Genomic DNA, 11,977 nt, shown 5'->3' with positions numbered 1-11,977 from the left:
CAGAGATCTCACAATACGGTCAGCGACCTCAGAATAATCTGTCCTGATGAAGGGTTCCGGCCCGAAACATCAACTCATCATTTCCATTGATGCTGCTCGACCTGCTGAGTTCCTCCAGCGTGCTGAGAGTGTTGCTTTGATCCCAGCATCTGCAGATTATTTTGTGTTTACAACCTCAGCTGTGTACATACATCTATTGATGCTTCCGGACACGTCTTCAGTGATGTTCCTGGAATCATCGGGTGTTTCGGGTCTTTCAACATCATACAACGTCCTCCAGGTGACCCAGCCGGGGCTGATCAGACCCCAGCTTGTGTCCAGATGGCTAGCTACTTATGACTCCATGGCTCCCCTCTTTTGAGCCACAGCCATCTTGAGGCCCTCTCTGCCTCATCGGTGGTCCTGCGGATGGCTCTCCTCTTCCTCTCTCCCTCGATGCCCAGAATGCTGAAGACTCTAACTAAGGAACGGGCTATGAATCCCCTACAACCAACCTCCACTGGGAGACACCTCACTCTCCATCCAGCCTGCTGACAGTTGCTGACCAGTCCTGCGTACTTAGAGAGCTTCCTTTCAAAGGCCTCCTTCAAGCTATCTTCCCATGGGGCTGTCAGCTCCAGCAGCACCACTTGCTTAATAGACTCAGACACTAGGACAATGTCTGGTCGCAGGGTGGTGGCTGCGATATGGTTGGGGAAATTCAGCTGCCCTTCGAAGTCCACCAACAGCTGCCAGTCCCTTGCAGAGGTCAGAATGCCTGCAGATGTTCTTTTGGCAGGTATTGGCTGCTCCCCAGCTCTGACAAAGGCAATGGTCTGCTTGGAGGCTCGTAATAAGGCCAGAGATCTTATAATAAGGTCAGAGACTTCATAATATGGCTAGTGACCTCACAATACAGTGAGAGACCTCAAAATACAGTCAGAGACCTCACAATAAGGCCGGAGATCTCACCATAAGGTCAGAGAACTCACAATATGGTCAGTGACCTCACAATATGGTCAAAGACCTCACGAAACGTCCAGACACCTCACAATATGGACAGGTACCTCGCAATATGGCCAGAGACCTCACAAAACTGTCAGAGACCTCACAATAAAGAGGTCGAATCGCTCGGACTGAGATGGCGCTCAGTACTCGGTGACGGAGAGCTGATCAGAGCTCGAAGTTTTCGGATGACTCAGAGTCGGACCGTGGTCGGGCATGGCAGGGAGAGTTTTTCTTCCTTCTCCCGTCTGCGTGAGATGTGGGACATTTGAGAGACTTTGAACTTTACTGTGCTCACGGACTTCTTCATCAAGTTATGGTATTGCGCACTGTTGTAACTATATGTTATAATTATGTGGTTTTGTCAGTTTTTTCCATCTTGGTCTGTCCTGTGTTTTGTGATATCACACCGGAGGAAATAATGTATCATTTCTTAATGCATCACTAAATGACAATAAAAGTGGACTACGTGTCTTCATAATCTAAAAAAAGTACAGCCAGCGATCTCACGATACATTCAGAGACTTCACAATACGGACAGAGCCCTCACAATGTTATATGCCAGCAGCAATGTTTTATATTGTTTAATTTTTTAAATTGTAAGTAAGTCTTAATTCTTGACTAAGGTTTGAGAGTCAAAGAACGATTTATTGTAAACATCTTTTATATGAATATGGACTGACAGTCAACGCATAATTTTATTGCAAATAATTATTTACTGAATAAGGACTCAGGGTGAACAAATGTTTTTTTTCAATGTAAATAACTTTATTTTGTAATATTTTTGAATAAAGTATATTTTTGGGGGGAAAATAGATTACACACGGTCAGATTTTAATGTTAAAACCATTAATTTATGTTTATTTTTCGAATCCTGAAGGATCCATTCCTAGTTTATTGAAATTATTGAATTAATTTGGAAAGTTTTCAGGATATAAATTAAACCTTAATAAAAGTGAATTATTTCCTCTAAATAATTCTGTTTCTATATATGATGACATTCCTTTTAAAGTTACGGACTCTTTCAAATATTTAGGTATTATCATCACTAAAAATTATGGAGACCTTTGTAAAGCTAATTTGGTTCCCTTAGTGGATTTTATGAAGCAATTATTTTCTAGATGGAATCCACTGACACTTGCAAAATATTCCAATTTTTTTAACTAAGAAGTTTTTTGATCAACACACATCAAAGTTGCTGGTGAACGCAGCAGGCCAAGCAGCATCTGTAGGAAGAGGTGCAGTCGACGTTTCAGGCTGAGACCCTTCGTCAGGACCAACTGAAGGAAGAGTGAGTAAGGGATTTGAAAGTGGGATGGGGAGGGGGAGATCCAAAATGATAGGAGAAGACAGAAGGGGGAGGGATAGAGCCAAGAGCTAGACAGGTGATAGGCAAAAGGGGATACGAGAGGATCATGGGATGGGAGGTTCGGGAAGAAAGACAGGGGGGGGGGAACCCAGAGGATGGGAAGAGGTATATTCAGAGGGACAGAGGGAGAAAAAGGAGAGTGAGAGAAAGAATGTGTGCATAAAAATAAGTAACAGATGGGGTATGAGGGGGAGGTGGGGCCTTAGCGGAAGTTAGAGAAGTCGATGTTCATGCCATCAGGTTGGAGGCTACCCAGACGGAATATAAGGTGTTGTTCCTCCAACCTGAGTGTGGCTTCATCTTTACAGTAGAGGAGGCCATGGATAGACATGTCAGAATGGGAATGGGATGTGGAATTAAAATGTGTGGCCACTGGGAGATCCTGCTTTCTCTGGTGGACAGAGCATAGATGTTCAGCAAAGCGGTCTCCCAGTCTGCGTCGGGTCTCGCCAATATATAAAAGGCCACATCGGGAGCACCGGACGCAGTATATCACCCCAGTCAACTCACAGGTGAAGTGTTGCATCACCTGGAAGGACTGTTGGGGCCCTGAATGGTGGTAAGGGAGGAAGTGTAAGGGCATGTGTAGCACTTGTTCTGCTTACACGGATAAGTGCCAGGAGGGAGATCAGTGGGGAGAGATGGGGGGGACGAATGGACAAGGGAGTTGTGTAGGGAGCGATCCCTGCGGAATGCGGGGGGGGGGAGGGAAAGATGTGCTTAGTGGTGGGATCCCGTTGGAGGTGGTGGAAGTTACGGAGAATAATACGTTGGACCCGGAGGCTGGTGGGGTGGTAGGTGAGGACCAGGGGAACCCTATTCCTAGTGGGGTGGTGGGAGGATGGAGTGAGAGCAGATGTACGTGAAATGGGGGAGATGCGTTTAAGAGCAGAGTTGATAGTGGAGGAAGGGAAGCCCCTTTCTTTAAAAAAGGAAGACATCTTCCTCGTCCTAGAATGAAAAGCCTCATCCTGAGAGCAGATGCGGCGGAGACGGAGGAATTGCGAGAAGGGGATGGCGTTTTTGCAAGAGACAGGGTGAGAAGAGGAATAGTCCAGATAGCTGTGAGAGTCAGTAGGCTTATAGTAGACATCAGTGGATAAGCTGTCTCCAGAGACAGAGACAGAAAGATCTAGAAAGGGGAGGGAGGTGTCGGAAATGGACCAGGTAAACTTGAGGGCAGGGTGAAAGTTGGAGGCAAAGTTAATAAAGTCAACGAGTTCTGCATGCGTGCAGGAAGCAGCGCCAATGCAGTCGTCGATGTAGCGAAGGAAAAGTGGGGGACAGATACCAGAATAGGCACAGAACATAGATTGTTCCACAAACCCAACAAAAAGGCAGACATAGCTAGGACCCATACGGGTGCCCATGGCTACACCTTTAGTTTGGAGGAAATGGGAGGAGCCAAAGGAGAAATTATTGCGAGTAAGGACTAATTCCGCTAGACGGAGCAGAGTGGTGGTAGAGGGGAACTGATTAGGTCTGGAATCCAAAAAGAAGCGTAGAGCTTTGAGACCTTCCTGATGGGGGATGGAAGTATATAGGGACTGGACATCCATGGTGAAAATAAAGCGGTGGGGGCCAGGGAACTTAAAATCATCGAAAAGTTTAAGAGCGTGAGAAGTGTCACGAACATAGGTCGGAAGGGATTGAACAAGGGGGGATAAAACCGTGTCGAGGTATGCAGAAACGAGTTCGGTGGGGCAGGAGCAAGCTGAGACAATAGGTCGGCCAGGACAGGCAGGTTTGTGGATCTTGGGTAGGAGGTAGAAACAGGAAGTGCGGGGTGTGGGAACTATAAGGTTGGTAGCAGTGGATGGGAGATCCCCTGAACGGATAAAGTCGTTGATAGTGTGGGAGACAATGGCCTGGTGCTCCTTAGTGGGGTCACGATCGAGGGGTAAGTAAGAGGAGGTATCCGCGAGTTGTCGCTGTGCCTCGGCAAGGTAGAGGTCAGTATGCCAGACTACAACAGCACCCCCCTTATCGGCGGGTTTAATAATAAGGTTAGTATTAGTGCGGAGGGAGTGGAGAGCAGAGCGTTCCGAAGGAGTGAGGTTGGAATGGGGACAAGGTGCAGTGAAGTCGAGACGGTTGATGTCCCGTCGGCAGTTGGCAATAAAGAGATCCAGAGCAGGCAGAAGACCAGAGCGGGGTGTCCATGAAGAAGAGGAGGGTTGAAGACGGGAGAAGGGGTCATCGGTGGGGGTGGAAGAGTCCTTGCCGAAGAAGTAGGCTCGGAGACGGAGACGGCGGAAGAAAAGTTCCGCATCGTGGCGAACACGGAACTCGCTGAGGTGTGGGCGAAGGGGGACAAAGGTGAGGCCCTTAATGAGAACAGAGCGTTCTGCCTCCGACAGTTGAAGGTCGGAGGGGATGGTAAAGACCCGGCACAGGTTGATTCAATTATTTCGTCTTTTGTTTGGAATAATAAAAGACCAAGAATTGGAAAATGTCATTTTCAAAAATTGAAAAAGGGTGGAGGTCTTGCTCTGTCTAATTTAAGAATGTATTATTGGGCAGTTAATATACGTTTTGTGTGTTCTTGGTTATATTGGACTGATAAGAACGAACGACCACCTTGGGTTGATTTGGAATTGAAAGCTGTGAAACAATTTTACTTAACTTCATTATTAGGAGCCTCTTTACCTGTACAACTAGCCAAAATTTCTATTCTAAATTTATATGCTATGATTAAGCAGTCATTACAAATTTGGTACTAGTTTCGTAATTTTTTTTTAAAATAGTTTAATTTATCAAAACTATTTATTTAAACCTTCATTTAGTGATCCTACCTTTTCTCTTTGGAGGAATAGAGGAGTTTATTCCTTCATGGATCTGTTTCAAGAAGGCTGATTGATGTCTTTTGAGAAATTAGTAACTAAATATTCTCTCTCGTACTCACATTTCTTGCAATATCTTCAGGTCAGACATTTCTTACAAGAATATTTAAGTAATTTTCCATATATACAAGCCTCTGAAAATGAATCCTTTAGTGAAAGGGTTTATTGGGAAAATTTATAATTTACTATTACAACAGTATAATTATCCTTTACTTAAGATTAAGCAAGATTGGGAAAGAGAGCTTAATATGACCTTGATAGCAGAGGATTGGTTGCGAATTTTGAAGTTGATTAACTCTTCTTCGATTTGTGCCAGTCACTTGCTAATTCAATTTAAAATTGTACATCGTTACTATTTGACAAAGGAGAGACTGTCTAAAATATTTCCTAATGTTGATAGTCAGTGTGATAGGTGTAAAACTGAGACGGCTACATTGCCGCATATGTTTTGGTCGTGTTCTGTATTGAAACAGTTTTGGAAATCTATTTTCTCTATAATTTCTATAGCTCTTAAAATTAATTTACCACCTAATAAACTGACAGTTTTGTTTGGTATAATTCCTCAATATATTCACGGTATTTCTATATCAGACCAACATGGAATTGCATTTGTCACATTATTGGCCAGGAAGGCTATTTTATTAAAATCTGCTCCCACTTTGATACAATGGTTCTCTCAGGTGATGTTATGTCTTAGTTTGGAGAAAATTGGAAGTCGAACTTTCGATCCTCGATTTGACTTTGAGAAAAGGTGGGGTTCTTTTGCCCGCTACTGTCATTTGATTTGAATTAATTAAGATGATCCCCTTCTGATTCTTGTGTAATTGGATTTGGTTGGTGGATTGATGTTTTGTTCTTTTATGGAAGCTTGTACGGCGTATAGCTCTGGGGTTGTGCTCCCAATGGGTTGTTTTTTCTCTTTTTTTTTTGTTAGTAGGGTTTTTTTTTGGTTTTAGTTAGTAGGGGTTCTTTTTTCCAAAATAATAGTTTTAACATTTTGTTTTATCTTATTGTTATTGGTATACTGTTTAGCTTGGTTAATCAGTTATTTGATAGCTTAACTCTTATTGTACATATTGATATGTTGATTTGATTACTTTAATGTATTTTTCTGTTGATTTTCAATAATAATTAATAAAAAGATTTAAAATGAATAAAACCACTAATTTTATAGTATCTACTTAAAGCATAGTAACTTAATTGAAATAAACAGAAGTTAACAGTGTGATGCGTGTATATGTGTGTGTATATGTAGCTTCTCAAACTATCAAGCTTAGGAACAATTCCTAAAGTCTTAAGATGGTAAAGTAGAAAAGTTCAGTAATTCACAAAATAAGTGAGTGCGGGGAGAGATTTGCAATCCAGGATATAATGTAGAGAGAAGGCGATTACGAAGAGTCACAGGTTCCCCGCTGGGTAAACGAAATAACAATCGTCGAAGATCTTGTCCGTTGAGCTGCTCCGAAATGCACTTAGAAATATCAGCAGGTGACCTGTCACAGGGAATATTGTCTTCAAATGGTTACCACAGCACCCCAATTCCAGGCAAAGGGCCAGCAAAAGTGGTACCACAGGATACTCCAACAAATCCACACATGTGTGTTATACAAAGTGACATTCACACATCCGTTGTGCACTACGGGCCGATAATCAACCCAACCTCTGAGGCATCAAAGAGTTCCAAACCATAGCAGTAACAAGATGCAGCAACATCTTCCCGCTCTCTCTTTCTATGTGTTTTAAGTCCACAGTAGGCTGTCACAGCCTGTGACTGACTTCATAGTCCCACCTCACTCAGGCGCTCTTAAAGTCACACTCATAGTACGAGCCTGCGTGTCTCATAACAGGTCAGAGACCTCACAATATGGCCAGGGATCTCAGAATATGGCCAGACACCTCACAATATGGCCAGAGACTGCACAATATGGCCCGGGATCTCAGAATAATGTCAGAGATCTCACAATACAGCCAAAGACCTCACAGTACGGTCAGAGACCTCACAATATGGTCAGAGACCTCAGAATATGGCCAGACGCCTCACAATATGGCCAGAGACTGCACAATATGGCCCGGGATCTCAGAATAATGTCAGAGATCTCACAATACAGTCAGAGATCTCACAATACAGGCAGAGACCTCACAATATGGTCAGACACCTCACAATATGGCCAGACACCTCACAATACAACTAAGGACCTCACAAGATGGCCAGAAACCTCACAATGTGGCCCAAAATCTCACAAAAGTGAGAGATACAGTGCCTATACAAAGCTCCCCCCATCCCTGGAATATTCCCACTATCGGTGCTCTGTTCAACTTTGTCTGCTACAATGATCGTCCTGTCGGAGACGGCTGCGTCTTTCAGCAATCCCCAGTTAATGATGCCCTGGCCTGCAGAATCCCGTGGCAAACTGCTGGAAATTTGCCGACTCAACTGCTGCAAGGATCCTTCCTTGGTCTCAAGAATGAGGGCAACCTGGGGGCCCAGACGAACTGGATGAACACTTTGCGAAAATTGATGTCAGTTTAACCCGGGATGAACTCAGAAGAATGGTTCCCATTCAGTCTGTTGATAGATGTTTCTATGCAAATTCAGTAAAATTGATCGCATTTTTGCCCTTGAAGCTAACGCTAATTTTCTTCCTGGCAGTTAATTTGATGGCGATTGCGATCCCGTGTCGTGGAAAATGCGGACTCTCCAAATGCGCCACCTGTTACCTGCTGGCAATGGCTTTGGATTTTCATAAGCTGCTGGCGACACGTAAACATGACGATGTCGACAACGGCTCCTGTCTGTCTCGAACACCAGTGGAAATTTTGGCAATGGGGTGACGTCTCCAGGGCACAAGCCTGGACGGAAGGTATGGAGATCTTGGGGTGCCCAGCCATCAAGATCCCCCTCTCAGCCTCTCCAGTGCAGTCCAAATAACAGCGAAGCAACACGTTTGGTACCAGCTTGGCTGCAGAAGGATGTTCAGTGATGTCCAGTTAGGATCGACAATTGTACTCTTTACCCACAAGTTCCAAAATTCTGCACTGGGGCGTAGGTTTGCCTAAACCCCCAAACTTTCCTTAGCGCAGGTTCCAAGTTTTTTGCAATGGATTTGCTAGACAAACCTCCCACTCAGCTGCATATGCCTGGACTCTTTCGATTTTCTGTTTCGTATTGTGTGCTTCTTCTAAAATTGCTGTTTACATGATTTGTTTTTTTTTTCCAGGTGGGGGTGATGGGGTTGGGGGTTGATGTTTTTCTTTGAATGAGTCCTACGGTGTTTCTTTGTTTCGAGTCTGTCTGTGGAGAAGACGAACCTCAGGGTTGTATATTGCGTTAGTACTTTGAATCTTTGAAAAAAAACATTGTAAAATCTGGGCCTGTAAATTTAATTGTAAATAAGACCATAAGACATAGGAGAAGAATTAGGCCATCCGGCCCATCGAGTCTGTTCCACCATTCAATCATGGCTGATCCTCTTTTTCTCTCTCCTCCTCAACCCCAGTTCTCGGTCTTCTCCCTGTAACCTTTGGTGCTGCGTCTAATCAAGAACCGATCGATCTCTGCCTTCAGTACACCCAATGACCTGGCCTCCACTGCTACATGTGGCAACAAATTCCACAAATTCACCATCCTTTGGCTAAAGAAATTTCTCTGCAAGAAATGTTAAGGTCAAGGTTAAGATTAGTTGCATTCATATGCGTTGAGGTGTAACGGCTTTGGGAAAGGTTTCACTGCTGACGTGATGGTCTTTCTGTAGAAGCAGTGGTTAGAGATGACGGGTGCTTTGGAATGTGAGTTGTCCAGTCAGGGGAGCGGGTTTTATGTGCCAGACACACCGGTGTGAGCTGGGGTCCTTTGTTCTGCTGGGAGATGAAGAGAGAAGACGCTGGAGAGAGCTGGTCGTAGGACTTGGCCTGGTGGGGGCACCGAGATCTACTGATAATCGGTGAGTATGTGTGACTTTTTGGAAGAGTCGAGCTCCAACCGGTGCACGTTCGACGATCGATAAAGCAATTGTTTAGAGTCAAATGACCTTGCCTGGTGCCTCAGGACTGGGTGAGTCTGCACATGTGCCAGTACCCCCTCCCCACCCCTGGAACTCCTTCTCTGCCACCTGTCCCACACCCCTCCCTCCCAACATGTTTTGCTCCCGCCAGATTTACAAACTCGCTCTCCATTCCCTGTCGACTAATACAGTACTCTGTGCAAAAGTCTTGGACTCCCGAGCTGTACCCTTGGCTGTAGCCATGTCCATCCTGGGAGAAAGTCTCTGGCTGTCCACTCTCAGTTGCCTTCAAGCTCTGTCCGTCAGTAAAATGCGGGATCTCCCGATGGCCACCCATTTCAATTTTACATACCGAGATGTCAGTCCGTGGTCTCCTCAGCTGTCACGACGAGGCCACACTCAGGTGAGAGGAACAACACCTTATATTCTGCCTGGGTAGCCTCCAACCTGATGGAATGATCATCAATTTCTCAAACTAATAGGAATGCCTCCCATTCTCCATTCTCCATCCCCTTTACCCTCTCTCGCCTCATCTCCTTAGCTACCCATCACCTCCCTCTGGTGCTCCTCCCCCCCTTTCCCTTTCTTCCATTATCTTCTACCCTCTCCAATCAGATTCCCCCCTTCTCCAGCCCACCAATCAGCTTCCCAGCTCCATACTTCACCCCTGCCCCGCCCCTCCCGGTTTCACCAATCACCAACCGCGTTGTACTTCTTCCACCCCTCCCCCCAACTTCTTACTCTGACTTCTCGTCTACCTTTCCAGTTCTGATGAAGGGCCTCTGCCCAGGGGCGTATCTACAGAAAATGGCGCCTATCGCCAGCACTGAAACTGCGTCCCTGTCCAAACATCTGACACCCATCTTTTAGATAAGTTTATCATAATATCAGCTCAAAAATACAAGTCCAGCTTGTTAATCTTGTAATTAACAAATTATGGCACTACATGAAAATTATAACTGCACCTTCCTGCTTTCACTGATGCAAATTGGTCTATGATGTGATCAAAGTCAGTTTTTACAGTTTCTTCTCTTTCTACACTCAGCAGAGCAAGATCACAGAGTCTGCCTTGACCCATGGAGGCTTTCAAATACAAAAGTATTAGCTTTAACTTGCTGACTGATCTCTCACAGCTGGCGATGGAAACTGAGATGGTTAGCTTCATCTGAATAGCAATGTGAAGATTGGGGAAGACACTCTCATCTCCGTACTGAGCAATAAATTCAAGAAGCTCTTCAGGTCTTGATATTTTCATGTTGACCCACCTTGATAGCAACATTCTGTAATCCAAAATTTCTTCATATAGCTGCTGTCCATCAACATCAGAGTTGTACAATTCGCCCAAATTTTCACACCACTTCTTTCGGTCATTACTGTTGGCACCGTAACACAGTCCCTCGACATCGAGAAGGAACACAAACTTGGCGTTAGTGTCATGCAAAGGAGCGAACCTTTCGTCCATTTCTCTGTGAAGACAGTCGGGTGTACTTTTCATGACTCTTTCCATTTCCTTCTGCTAACCCAGCGTCTCTCGAGTTCCCATCAGCCATTCGTTTCTTTCGTCTCTGACGTCTTTCAACTTCAATATTCCATTATTGACAGAGACCGACTCCTTCCTCGAGTGACTCACTGACCAACACTTCTCTTTCATCATAAAAATGATCTCGGGGGGCTTTCAAATCCAGGGCAGCATCGTGGAAGTTCATTCTAGGATCCTGCAGCCTATTTTGAATAGGGTCAATGCAAATGAGTACTTTGTTCCAAAATCCTAGCAAAATCAGAAAATTGTAACTCAACATGCGGTTGTACAACTGCCTTGTGTCACTTCTTGTTTCACTGGTCTTGTTTTCATTGTCTATCATGTCCTGGAGAACTTGAAGTATCTCCCCAAGGTACTTGTTGACGGGCTTCACTGCTTCTGTCCTTGCACTCCCCCTGGTTTCGGACTCCGATTTAACCACAGGCATGGTGTTTTTGAATTTTTCCCAGCTCTGTGTTGAACGAGAGAAAAACACGTAGAGAGTTTTGATGGTTCCAAAAAACGTGACCATCATGGTATCCTGCTTGGCTCATGTACACCCATCAAGTTGAGTGAGTGATTATCACAATTCACAAACACTGCCAGGTTGTTTTTCTCACTTATTCTTTGATGAACACCACTTCTGTGTCCAGCCATCACAGCAACGTTGTCATAGCACTGTGACCGACAATCTTGTAGCTCCATTTCGTCCTTCTCCAGCTGTTTCAAGATGTCTTCAACCAAGCTCTCAGCATCCTTCTGGCTCATCTGGATAAAACCAAGGAAGGACTCTCTAACACGGACTGTTTTCCTCTCAAAATCAACTTCCACCTACCTCACCACTTCTGACATCTGCTCACGGTGTGCCTGATCAGGAGTCGAGTCGAGTCGGACATGAGACCATAGTACTTGGCTTTACGAATGCTTCACAGTAAACTCTGGCGAACAGTGGATGCCATCATGTGGATGAATTCGTTCTGGTGAAAGATAAGACGTGGATCCAGGATGACTTTACAGGTGAGTGAGGTGTTCTTTTATGACAGGGTCGAAGATGGCCAGTAGTTTCCATAAACCAAGGAAATTTCCCACATTGGAATCATCGTCTAGCTGAAGTGACTCCCTGCAAAGCCAGGTTCTGAGTCGCAAGGAATTTTATGCAGTGAAGGATTCTCATCAAGATATCACACCACTTCTGATTTTCCTTCTCAATCTGTGACTGAAAACCGCGTCAATAACTCCTCTGTTTCCAGCTAAATTCCTT

This window comes from Mobula hypostoma, chromosome X2 (assembly GCF_963921235.1).
Source record: "Mobula hypostoma chromosome X2, sMobHyp1.1, whole genome shotgun sequence".
In the NCBI taxonomy this organism is placed as follows: Eukaryota; Metazoa; Chordata; class Chondrichthyes; order Myliobatiformes; family Myliobatidae; genus Mobula; species Mobula hypostoma.
The sequence above is the reverse complement of the archived record's forward strand: the minus strand, read 5'-3'. Positions refer to the sequence as shown.